The sequence below is a fragment of the Hevea brasiliensis genome, chromosome 12 (genome assembly GCF_030052815.1).
Source record: "Hevea brasiliensis isolate MT/VB/25A 57/8 chromosome 12, ASM3005281v1, whole genome shotgun sequence".
NCBI lineage: Eukaryota > Viridiplantae > Streptophyta > Magnoliopsida > Malpighiales > Euphorbiaceae > Hevea > Hevea brasiliensis.
The window spans coordinates 10,672,251-10,686,321 of record NC_079504.1 but is presented as its reverse complement, the minus strand read 5'-3'; the positions used below and the strand labels follow the sequence as shown (position 1 = coordinate 10,686,321).

Here is a 14,071-nt window from a genome sequence, read left to right as displayed (position 1 = left end):
ATGCAATGAATGTATGACTGCTGTTCCTCGAGTTCTTTTTCAGTTTCTTACTATCCAAGACAAGAGTATACATGAAGCAAAGAAAATGATAAAGGTAGTAAGTCAGCAGAGACAAGTCAGATATACCAATAGATAAAAGAAGTGTAGAAATAAGAGTTAGGATAGTTGAGTCCAGATGCAATAGCAGAGAATTCGAATGTCAGTGGAAGTGCTAGCCATAGTGGTCTGAAGACTAGTTTTAAGTAGCCTAGAGGTGTAAATGATTTGACAGAGACACTAAAATGTACAATTACCTAGTATAGCTGTCAAATCAGGAAAAAGAATGGAGCCAAGAATAGAGTAGTCAGAGTTTTATTCTAAGCAAGGTAAATAATAAGGATTTAGAACCAGAATAGGACCACACTAGCGAGAAGGTTTGTCAGGTATAAAACCCAGAAATGCATAACACAAAGTAGATCATAGTTGGTACAGTATTAGGAGCCAAAATATGGAGCTCAGAGTTACAGGATTTGGATTAGACTTTCTCATTTTTCTATCCCCAAGGTGGAAAAAGGGGTAATGGGACAAGATCCCTTTAGCTTATTGATAGCATGAGGAAAGTTGAGTGAGGTATGCAACCAAAGTAGGTAGCTGGAGGGTTTGCGATGATAACTTGAACTGTTTTATCAGATAGACAAGCAATGTTAGTAGGTAGTAAATTAAATAAAAATCAAGTTAATAGTTTCAAATATGCCCGATGAGAGAAAATAATAAGGGATAATGACGCAGAGGCTGATGTGAGAATTTAGAATGGTGAGACAGCAGTCATAGAGTTTGTAATCAAGGGTTAGGCAGGCATTTTCAGTGTGATCAATAGGGTAAATTTGTAAGGAAACATGAGTGATAGTATGATAGTAGATAACAGAACAATAGAAGAGGACAGGAAAGGTATAGATGTTACTAATAAGTTATTAGGAAGTATAAGGATTAGAAAAATAATTGTTGGTAAGATTGGAGTTAGTTCTGGCAGAATCTATCAGTGAAAGGTATCTTTCAAAATATAGCAAAGTATAAGAGGCACAAAACAAATGATAATAATGTGGAAGACGAATAAAGCATAAGCATATATAGTAAATTACAAACATGATATATTAGGTGGGACAACAATACAATAAAAGGTAGGTGTAGCTTATATCTTATAGAAGAGCACAATAATTGCAAAGACACAATGAAATTTGAAGAGGAGTATCAAGAGATATGGGTAAATTTGAGGTTGAAGTTTGGAAAGCGGTGAGCAGTAAATGTAGCTATATCAAGAAGAATGAACTCATAAAGTATTGTTAGTAGTATACCCTAGAGTATATCATTTAGTACATATCTTGTACATATTTTATTAACAAAAGGAAATTTCACTTTTCCATTTACATAATGTATTTATGTGTAATAGAAAAGGTCCATTGATATTTTATTAGAAATTCTATTCTTAAGTTGCTAAGAATATGAGTGACAATATTTCTAGTACAAAGTATCATAAATTGGTTCACAATCGAGGATATTTCACAATAAGGACATGACTTATCCAGAAAGATTGTAATCATATTTGTTCCCAAGGTATTTATATGAGATATAAATAAGATGGAATTGTGAGTCTCATGCTCTATAACAAACATGATAGACACTTATACATGATAAGTAAGCCGAACCAGTGACGCATATGACAACACATGGAGTTTACTATTTTCAATGCATTGTCATATATCATATTAATGCATATAATCTTTAAACCTGAGATAACACAATTATCTTGTATATAGGTGGTTTGAATTTAATACTGCTTTCATACTTGTATTGTGTATGGGTATATGGGCATGTGTTGGCTCCTACTAGTTATATATGGAGGTAGGTGTTGATCAAGATGGAATCTGTTACCCTAAGTAAATAGGGACAAAGTCTTATGTTCATTTAATTATTCTTGATGTTTCAAGTTCCTGGCCAGGACAGACAGATTTAGTCAGTAAAGAGTTTTTGACAAGAAAATCTAATTAATCAAGAACTGGAATTAAAAGAGAATATAATATTCATAGTAAATGGGGTTTGACATAAACCATGACTCCAGCTCGAATTGAGATTTTATAACAGAGAGAATCTAGTGTATGGTAACAGATGATTAAAGGTTCATTTAAAGTATTTCTTATTACTGATTGGGTGGCCATGATATGTTATGCTAGGTGTTAATCATGGTCTATGAGGTGCCTAAAATGATTTAGAGAAATCATTTATAGTAAGAAACTCCTTCTGATGATATTAAGAGTTAATATCATATCTCATTGCCAATTAGTGATGAGCCTAGTGAGTCACACACATACACAAGTTAATTATCAGGTTAAATGTGATTTAATTGATTAATTAAAGAGTTTAATTGATTAATTAAAAAGGTTTGATCTGCAATAAGATTGAAAAGTCCCTAGCATGGCTTGAAACCAAATCTAGGTTATTGGATGTATGGTACAAGTGAAATTTATATTCAAAGAGTTTAAATATGAATTTAATTGTGAGAAATTAATTAATAGAGATTAATTAATTAATTTATATTTGATATATAAATTGATTTGAAGAAAAGAAATAATGATTTTGGGTTGAGAACTCAAAATTAAAACATAAGGGTAATTTGATTATTTCACAGGGTGACATGTGGCACTATGAGATGGTGACACATGGCACCATATTAGCTTGCTATTTGTCTTCCTATCATGTAAAATGATCAAAGTCAATATTAAATCTAGCTTTGACACTTGGTGACACATGGCACCATGAGATGGTGACATATGGCACCATATTAGCTTGCTATTTGTCTTCCTATCATGTAAAATGATCAAAGTCAATATTAAATCTAGCTTTGACACTTGGTTTAATATGATTAAGTTAATTAAAAATAAGATGCAATGTGGTGGTGACATGTGGCAATAGGTTTCAGTGATAACCTAATTATAAAAGGGAAAAGAAAAGAAGAAACAACATACTATTCTTTGTCTCAAAGGTGCCGCCACCTTTATCACTCCCTCTCCTCTTCTTCTTTTCTTATCAATTCAAAGAGAATTGCCTAAATTCATTTGAATTAAAATTACTAGGAATTGTTTCTAGTGTCCTATACACATCTACAACCTCTCTAAAGGTAAAAACCCAATTTATAATTGGTTGGCAAGGCTTAAGAAGCAAGATTGGGGCTGCCCATTTGTGATTTTGGTATGGAAAAGCTAGAGGGACAACATTTGGGGTCTTAGGTGCTTCCTAAATGTGGTAATTACATTACTAGTGATCAAAAGGTTAGTGCACATATTCTTCTTTCAAACTAGGGTTCAATTGAATTAATTTGTTAATTCAAAAATCTTAAATGACAAACATAGATCCTAATACATATTAAAAGTATTTTAATATGCAATTGAGCATTGAAATTAAATAGGCACATAATAGATATGGCATGATGCATGAAACCCTAGAAGAAATTTTTGAAATTCAATGCTCTAATCTAACCATTTACATGCTTCCGCTCCTTCAATTGGTATCAGAGCCATTATATTTGCCATTTAGATTATTTAATATGAGGTTTAATTGTGTGATTTGATCAAAAGTTGATTGATTAATTGCTGGTTGGACCAACAAAGGTGGTGGCATGTGTGTATGCACCATGGGTGCGGATGGTTTTGGGCCATTCAAAGTATGTGTATGGACTATGGGCCTCTTTGTATAATTGTTATGTATTTAAGGCCCATAATTAGGCTCATGCTTAATTAAATTGTTTAATTAAGAATTTTAATCACACAATTAAATTTTGATTCAATAGTTTGAATGAGATTCAAATATGAATTTTTAAATTAGTTTGAATGAGATTCAAATCTGAATTTTTTAGTTAAATATGAGATATTCAATTTAATTTTAGTATGTATGTTTTATTTAATTGTTAAATGGTAATATGCATGATGGATGATCATAGACAATAAAAGACCAATGTGATTGGATTTATTTCTTTTATTTTTCTTTGGGTTGTAAAATAATTAATTTATTTTTGGTGGCATTTATTATAAGTGTTGTAATGATTTGGGTTGTAATTTCATTTATTTGAGGACTTTAAAGTCCATGATCTTGTAAATTCATCTTGGTATAACAAGAATTACAATGTAATTGGATTGCAAGAAGATTAAGGAGGTCAAGAGCATTGGTGGGACCAGTGGTAGGAATTTCAGGTTAAGTGTTGATTATGTACTCCTTCAGCAACTCTTGTAAAATGAATGAATGAAATGCACCTAGGAATGCCCTGATTCAATTCTTGATGGCTCAGAATTGAATCCTTTAGAAAGTCCATGATCATACCATATTTATTGTTTATCCATGTATGCATGAGATATATGGGAATGTATGCAAGTATATGATATATGCATGCTAATTGGATAATGTGCAAAGTGAGACCATAATAGTAATTAAGCCGACCACTAAATCTTTCAAACAAATGATTAAGTTGAAAATGGTATAATTAATATAATTATATCATGGGCCCTCCATTGAGGCAATTATTTAAAGAAATTTTAAATACTTGCATATGATGTAATTAATTTAAGAGATTTTCTTAAGAATAATTGTTAAGCATGAGATGTTGTAAATACGTAAATGATTTAGTGGCCAATAATGGATGTGCCTGAGGACATTAAAATTATTTGTATGTTTACTAGCTCAATGGGATCAACTTAACTAATGCAAGATAAGTCAATAATGGATGTGCCTGAGATTTTGGGCATTAGGGACTAGGTAAATGATTGAACCTCACATAAGATGTGATAGGCAAAGAGTTGCTCACTTATAGTTTATTGTAATTCCAATAATGGATGTGCCTGAGGATGATCAATAAGACTATAAGAATTCAATCACCCACTAGAAATTCATCCAACTAGGATTTTTGTTTCCTACTTTGGAAGTGTAGGATTCGCTAAGTTAGTGGGAGGACCAATTTGATTAAATGACCATAATCATTTTGGTTAATTACTTGATACATTTACTAATTAATCTAATTATTTTCTGCAGTTATTCTTCTGATAATAATGAGCACTCAACAACAACCACCATCCAATATCCTTGTGAGCATACTTGATCACAACAGGTTGACATGACCTAATCTTTCTGATTGGCTAAGAAATTCAAAACTTGTCCTGAACCTAGAACGTATTGGATATGTTATAGACTCAAATGTTCTTGGTCCCTTAACTCCAGAGGCCACTCAAGAGGAACATGACACTTTGGACAAGTGGAAGGAGCATGATATGAGAGCCAAGTGTTACATGCTTGCTTCTATGAGTAATGAGTTACAGAAGCAGCATGAGAACATGCAGAGTGCAAGTGAAATCCTCCTTCGCCTATAAGAGTTGTATGGTGAGCATAGCAGGAATGCTAGGTATGAGATATCTAGGCAGCTATTCCGCAAGAGAATGTCTGAGGGACAGAATATACAAGATCATGTCCACAAGATGATTCGACTTATTGAGCAGCTAAAATATCTTGACTTTAACATGGATTTCCAACTGCAGACGGATTTGATCCTTCAGTCCCTACCTGATTCATTTGGAAATTTTATGATAAATTTCCATATGACTAAGCAGGAATACACCTTGGCTGGTTTACTTAACATGCTTGTTATTGCCCAAAAAAATATGCCAGACAATAAAGGAAAAGTGGTAGCTTTGATTGCATCTTCTTTTGCTGGAAAGTCCAACAAAAAGAAGGGCAATAAGAAAAAGAAACCTCAAGTTCCAGGACTTTTTAAGAAGATAGCCAAACAGAAAGGGGAGACCAAAGCTGATGGAGGCAAAGGAAAGTATTTTCACTGCCAAAAGGATGGACATTGGAAAAGGAACTGCCCAGAGTATCTTGCTTATTTGAAGGATAAGAAGGATACACCTTCAGAAGGAATGTCTATATCTTGTTATTTAGATGCTGATGATGCTCATAGTTCATCTACAGCTTGGGTTTTAGATACTGGTGCCAGTTCTCACATTTCTTATGATATGCAGGAACTAGCAAATAGTAGCAACTTGGATGCTAAAGATGTTAGACTCTGGATTAGCGATGACTCAACTGTTAAAGCTTTAGCCATAGGATCTAAATCTTTTTACATGTGTGGACATGTTTTGTGTTTGAATAATATTTTGTATGTGCCTGATGCTTTTAAAAACATGATTCTATATCTAGTTTGACTAGAAATGGTTATAAATTTCAGTTCACAGATGATGTTTGCAATATTTATTTTGGAAATAAATATATTGGCTCGGGTTATATGCATGATAGTCTTTATTATTTGGATAATAATGATAAACACAAAATAAATGCAAGCAATCTAAAAGAATGCAATGCCATGATGAAAATTGACTCAAGTTCAAAATATATTTAGCACTTAAGATTAGGTCATGTTGCTGAAGATAGGAATGCAAAACTGGAGAAAATGGGGATTTTATCTTCATTGGGTTCTGAACCTACTCCAACTTGTGAATCCTGCCTTCAAGGCAAAATGACTAAATCACCCTATGTTGGACAAGGACTAAGAGCTGAAAATATTTTAGAGCTAATACATAGTGATGTATGTGGTCCATTTAAGAAAATGGTTAGAGGCGGTTTTCATTACTTTATTACCTTTACTGATGATAAATCAAGGTTTGGGTATTTGTATTTGATAAAATACAAACATGAATCTTTTAAAAAGTTCAAAGAATTTAAATCTGAAGTAGAAAATCAAACAGAAAAAAGTATTAAAACTCTTAGATCATATCGTAAAGGTGAATACTTAAGTACTGAATTTGATGAATACTTGAAAGAGCATGGCATTGTTTCCCAGCTGACTCCTCCAGGAACGCTACAACTGAATGGTGTATCTGAAAGAAGAAATCGTACCTTATTAGATATGATATGTAGTATGATGAGCTATACTGATATACCAATCTCCTTTTGAGGATTAGCATTAGAATCAGCTTTGCATATTCTGAATAGGATTCCATCAAAATCAGTTTCTTCTACACCTTATGAGATATGGCATGGAAGAAAACTAAGTCTTAAGCATGCTAGGATTTGGAGTTGTCCAGCTTATATCAAAAAGCTGAACACTAATAAATTGGAAACCAGATCAGAAAAAAGTCGATTTGTTGGATATCCAAAATAAAGTTTTGGATATTATTTTTATTTGCCTACATTACAAAAGGTTATAGTAAGTAAAGATGTCATATTTCTTGAACAACAATTTATTCAAGAAGGAGGCAAAGGAAGGCAAATAGAGTTAGAATTGGAGAATTCTGACCAACCAACAGATCAAATGGATATAGATCCATCTAGTCAACGTACATCTATTGATGAAACATCTACAGTAATTCCTCACAGATCAACCAGGATATCTCACCCACCAGTGAGATATGGTTTCCTTCATGAAGATGAACAAGAGTTGTTTACTCATAAAGAAGTAGATCATGGAGATGATCCACTTATCTATGAAGGAGCTATATCAGATATAGACTCTTCAAAATGGATTGAAGCTATGAAATCCGAAATTGATTCCATGTATAAGAATTAAGTTTGTGATCTTGTTGACCCACCTAAAGGTATTGTACCTATAGGGAATAAATGGGTTTTCAAGAAGAAAATTGGTTCTGATGGAAAGGTAGAGACCTATAAAGTAAGGCTAGTAGCGAAAGGGTTTCACCAGAGGCAAGGAATCGACTATGAGGAGACTTTCTTGCCTGTTGCCATGCTTAAATCAATTAAGATTCTATTAGTAATACCTGCATACTATGATTATGAGATTTGGCAGATGGATATCAAAACAACTTTTCTCAATGGATACATTGAAGAAAACATTTTCATGGAACAACCTAGGGGTTTTGAATCCTAAGATGGTTCCAAGGTATGCAAGCTAAAGCGATCCATTTATGGGTTGAAACAAGTTTTGAGGAGTTGGAACATTCATTTTGATGAAGCCATTAAGTCATTTGGTTTTATCAAAAATGTGGATGAACCATGTGTATATAAGAAGGTTAGTGATATTGCTATCACTTTCTTTGTCTTATATGTGGATGATATTCTGTTGATAGGTAATGACATGGGTATGTTGACAGCTGTAAAGGTATGGTTGTCAAATACATTCTCCATGAAAGACTTAAGGGAGGCAACCTATATTCTTGGAATTCACATCTATAGAGATAGAGCGAAAAGAATAATTAGTTTATCCCAAAATCTATACTTGGAAAAGATGTTAAAAAGGTTTAACATGCTTGATTCTAAGAGAGGATTATTACCAGTGAGACATGGTATCCACCTTTCTAAAGAGATGTCTCCAAAGACACCTGAAGAAAGAGATAAAATGGCCAGGATTCTATATGCTTCGACTATTAGAAGTTTAATTTATGCAATGATATGTACTAGGCCGGATATCGCACATGCTGTTAGTTTGACTAGCAGGTTTCAATCCAATCCAAGTTTGGAATACTGGATAGCTGTCAAGAATATCCTTAAGTACTTGAGAAGAACTAAGGATTTATTCTTAATTTATGGAGGTGGTGACTTGCAATTGGATGTTTATATTAATTCTGATTTTCAATCAGATATCGATGATAGAAAGTCTATCTCTAGGTTTGTGTTCATTTGTAATGGAGGTGCAGTCAGTTGGAAGAGTTCCAAACAGAGTATGACTGCTGATTCCACTATAGAGGCTGAGTATATTGCTGCATCAGATGCTACAAAAGAAGCTATTTAGATAAAGAAATTCGTGACAGAACTTGCAGTAGTTCCTTCCATTGAGTCAGCAGTTCCACTCTACTGTGACAACAATGGAGCAGTCATACAGGCTAAGGAACCCCAGTCTCACCAAAAATCTAAACACATAGAAAGGCGCTACACATTATCAGAGAAATAGTTGGGCGAGGCAATGTAGCCATGTAAAAAATAGCATCAGCTAAAAATCCAGCTGATCCATTCACGAAGCCTATGTCACAAGCTCAGTTAGACCGACATCTTGAGAAGATGAGTATAAGATATTGTAATGAATGGCTCTAGTGCTAATGGAAGATTGTTAGTAGTATGCCCTAGAGCATATCATTTAGTATGTATCTTGTACATATTTTATTAATAAAAGGCAATTTCACTTTTCTATTTACATAATGTATTTATATGTAATAGAAAACATCCATTGATATTTTGTTAGAAATTCTATTCTTAAGTTGTTAAGAATATGAGTGACAGTATTTCTAGCACAAAGTATCATAAATTGGTTCACAATCGAGGATACTTCATAATAAGTACATGACTTATCCAGAAAGATTATAATCATGTTTGTTCCCAAAGTATTTATATGAGATATAAATAAGATGGAATGGTGAGTCTCATACCATATAATAAACATGATAGGCACTTATATATGATAAGTTGGCCAAACCAGTGACGCATATGACAAGCACATGGAGTTTACTTTTGTCAATGCATTGTCATATATCATATTAATGCATATAATCTTTAGACCTGAGATAACACAGTTATCTTATATATAGGTGGTTTGAGTTTAATACTGCTTTCATACTTGTACTGTGTATGGGTATATGGGCATGTGTTGGCTCTTACTAGTTATATATGGAGGTAGGTGTTGATCAAGATGGAATCTGTTACCCTAAGTAAATAGGGACAAAGTCCTATGTTCATTTAATTGTTCTTGATGTTTCAAGTTCTTGGCCAGGACAGACAGATTTAGTCAGAAAAGAGTTTTTGATAAGAAAATCTAATTAATAAAGAACTGGAATTAAAAGAAAATATAATATTCATAGCAAATGGGGTTTGATATAAACCATGACTCCAGCTCAAATTGAGATTTTATAATAGAAAGATTCTAGTACATGGTAACATATGATTAAAGGTTTATTTAAGGTATTCCTTATTACTGATTGGATGGCCATGGCATGCTATGCTAGGTGTTAACCATGGTCTATGAGGTGCCTAAAATAATTTAGAGAAATCATTTATGGTAAGAAAGAGTTCTGATGATATTAAGAGTTAATATCATGTCTCATTGCCAATTAGTGATGAGTCTAGTGAGTTACACACATACACAAGTTAATCATCAAGTTAAATGTGATTTAATTGATTAATTAAAGAGTTTAATTAATTAATTAAATAGGTTTGGTTTGCAATAAGATTGCAAAGCCCCTAGCATGGCTTGAAACCAAATCTAGGTTATTGGATGTATAGTACAAGTTAAATTTATATTTAAAGTGTTTAAATATGAATTTAATTGTGAGAAATTAATTAATAAAGATTAATTAATGAATTTATATTTGATATAAATTGATTTGAAGAGAAGAAATAAAGATTTTGGGTTGAGAACTAAAAATTAAAACATAAGGGTAATTTAGTTATTTCACAAGGTGACATGTGGCACCATGAGATGGTGACACATGGCACCATATTAGCTTACCATTTGTCTTCATATCATGTAAGGTGATCAAAGTCAATATTAAATCTAGCTTTGACACTTGGCTTAATGTGATTAAGTCAATTAAAAATAAGATGCAATGTGGTGGTAACATTTGGCAATAGGTTTAAGTGATGACCTACTTATAAAAGGAAAAAGAAGAGAAGAAACAACATACTCTTCTTTGTCTCAAAGGTCCCACCACCTTTATCACTCCCTCTCCTCTTCTTCTTTTCTTATCAATTCAAATAGAATTGCTCAAATTCCTTTGAATTAGAATTGCTAGAAATTGTTTCTAGTGTCCTATACACATTTACAACCTCTCTAAAGGCAAAAACCCAATTTATAATTGGTTGGTAAGGCTTGAGAGGCAAGATTGGGGCTGCCCATTGGTGATCTTGGTGTGGACAAGCTAGAGAGACAACATTTGAGGTCCTAGGAGCTTTCTAAAAGTGGTAATTACATAACTAGTGCATCAAAATGTTAGTGCATATATTCTTCTGTCAAACTAGGGTTCAATTGAATTAATTTGTTAATTCAAAAATATTAAATGGTAAACATAGATACTAATACATATTAAAAGTGTTTTAATATGCAATTGAGCATTGAAATTAATTAGGCACATAATGCATGTGGCATGATGCATGAAACCCTAGAAGAAATTTTTGAAATTCAATGCTCTAATCTAACCATTTACATGCTTCCGCTCCTTCAAGTATCTAGTAGGAGATTGTGGCAAAACACATATTCATCGCTGCTCTATTAGTTTAGTTAGAACTTATAGGATCACTGCCTTATTAGTTCATGTAGAACTTATAAGTTCAAGGGCACCTATTTAATCATGATGAGCAATTTCTTATAAAGAGTAGTAGGGGATGATAATGTTCTATTAGTCAAGTTATTAATGGAGAGACAGGAAGAATCTTTCATGATGAATTGCAGGTGTTGCATAATATGAATAGTAGATTAGTATCATAGTATTATATAATGTGAAAGATGTGTTAGTAGGAGCTAATTGTAGAGTTGGAATCCCAGAAGTAATGGAGCTAGCAATCAAATTAGGATTAAGAAAAAAAAAGAAGGTTAAAGTTGATGATGGGATGAATATTTAGGACAAGTTATGGTGATATGGAAAAGAAAAGAAGTCACATTGGTAGGCAACAAATAATTGAAAAGATAGAGAAATGAGGAATAGAGTCACCAGAACATACATTAGCGCAGAGTGAAAGTAAAAGAGAAGTAGGCGCCAAAGTTAATTAAAGTTACAAGATATCACGTTAGCAAGCAGTGGAAGGATAGGGGTGTTAGAGAATACAAAGAAAAGTCAATGAGTGATTAGAGATAAGAGCTTCGCTATATAGAGATAATGATAGCTAGAATGCTACAACAAAGTTAGAAAGAAGCAGAAAGTTTTCAATAGTCTTTGTAGAGTTCGAGAAACAAAAACTCACACTTGTCCTAATTGCTTTCTTTTCTTTATCTCTTGTTTGTTTAAAATTTAAGGACGAATTTTCTTAAGGAGAAAAGAATATAACAACCTAATTTGTTTTTTTTAAAAAAATACTTTTAATTAAGGTATTATTTCATTAATATTTTATTCATTGTGTTAAATTAATATTTTTTCTATGATGGTATTTAAAAAAAAAGAATATATATTTTTAAAAAGTATAATATTATTGATATTATTATTAATATTATTGTAATTAATGTTATTTTTATTATTTTTAAGAAATGCTATATTTAAAAATTATTTTAAATGTATTAAAATAGAGATGGGACTTAATTTGAAAGAGTTTTGAGACTTTATTGAAAAAAAACTAAAAAGTTTAAGGATTTAAGAAAAAAATTAAAAGCTACAGGTGCGTGTATATATATACATGGCAAGATTTGACAATTGAAAAAAAAAATCAAAAGTTTGAAACGTTGACCCCGCTTCGGCCAGTGACCAGCCTATCACTAATCGACGAAGACCAGACGTCTAGCATGCTCTAGCAACCATGGGAAGCCAAAAAATGGTGGAGTTAGACGGTGGCAGTAGTGGTTTTTGAGAAGAGAGAAATAGGTCTCAAAACTACTTTGAATGCTCATATCCTACGATTCGGCCGTCGAATCGGTAATCCAAGACCACAGTTGAAATTAAATTCATTTGGCTGCCTACTGCCATTTTTGCTAGATAATTGGTTTGGAACTCTCCATAATCTAATTTGTCAATATCTTATTCCTTATTAGTGTTTGTTGTTTTTAGGAACACTTCTAGTGGCCTAAGTGGAGTTTACACTAGCATACATGGCTTTTACTAGCACACCCATAAATACTTCATAATTAAATTCATTTGGCTGCCTGCTGCCTTTTTTGCGGTTTGATCACTAGTTGAAAATAAGTACTACTACTACCTGAACTTGGGGGTGCCTAAATGGTTGGTTGCCAAAATTTCCAGAAAATAAGGGTGGTGACCGGATATCTGCGGGCAATGTCCCTTAGGAGTATGCTCTTCAATTGCACTTCAATTCTCCTAATGTGTTCAAATAATTAATCTAATAGATGCAACAAATGTTGTAAAAAAATGGTGACGGTGACAAAATATTCGGCAATTGGCATGTTAGCATGATGTTCTTTTTACATGAAAGTTATAGCCATGTTGGTTCCTCTTCAAGCAAGCAGAATCAAGAATGAAAATGTACATCTAATGATTACATAATTTAGTATAATTAAATGTTAATTGAAATTACACACACACATTTCTAAGAGTCCAAAAATTATTTGAATCGCTATTATATTTGTCCTTCTTGAGGCTTAAACCTTTGATCTTTCCTTGCTGAAAATACAGGGTTGGGAAGCCAGTTCCATATGGCCTAGTGATGGTATGATGCGGTCTATTTCAACCCAAAGCACACTTCGATGTCTCTCTCGCATGCTGGATGAGGCCATCCATGCTGATGTTATGACACTGCTGATGGCACTTTAAGAGCACATAAAGCAATTCTTTCTGCAAGTTCACCTGTTTTCCAGAGCATGTTCCATCATGACCTCAAGGAAAAAGAGTCCTCTACAATCTACATAGAACACATGTCAATGGAGTCTTGAATGGCTCTTCTCAGTTACTTGTATGGAACCATTAAACAAGAGGATTTCTGGAAACACCGGTTAGCATTGCTTTGGGCTACAAACAAATATGACAATGCAGACCTTAAAGATGCTTGTGAGGAGAGCCTCTTGGAAGACATCAATTCTGGAAATGTACTTGAGAGGCTGCAAGAGGCCCGGCTTTACCAGTTAGACAAGTTGAAGAAAGGATGCTAGACATATTTATTTGATTTTGGCAAGGTATATGATGTTAGAGAAGAAATCAGTAACTTTTTCAGGCAAGCGGACAGGGAATTGATGCTGGAAATGTTCCAAGAAGTCCTGACAGTTTGGAAACCCGTATAATTTACCTTGTGAAGTCCTCTTTGAGGAAGTGCTTAAAGTTACATAGTTGTGTATAATGTAAAGTTTGTTTTTCTGTTTTTGGTCACAAGCATATATTCAGGTATTCCTAGTTTATGCATTATGTAGTTGAGCAGTGGAATTAGGCATAGAAGTTAGAAGATATAGACACTTTTATTGAAT

General features: G+C 33.2%; 1 pseudogene; it reads left to right on the top strand.

Annotated features, from left to right (window-relative positions):
* Positions 1-13,097: 13,097 nt before the first annotated feature.
* Positions 13,098-13,891, top strand: LOC131171100 (BTB/POZ domain-containing protein At1g21780-like; annotated as a pseudogene).
* The last annotated feature ends 180 nt before the right edge of the window (positions 13,892-14,071 follow it).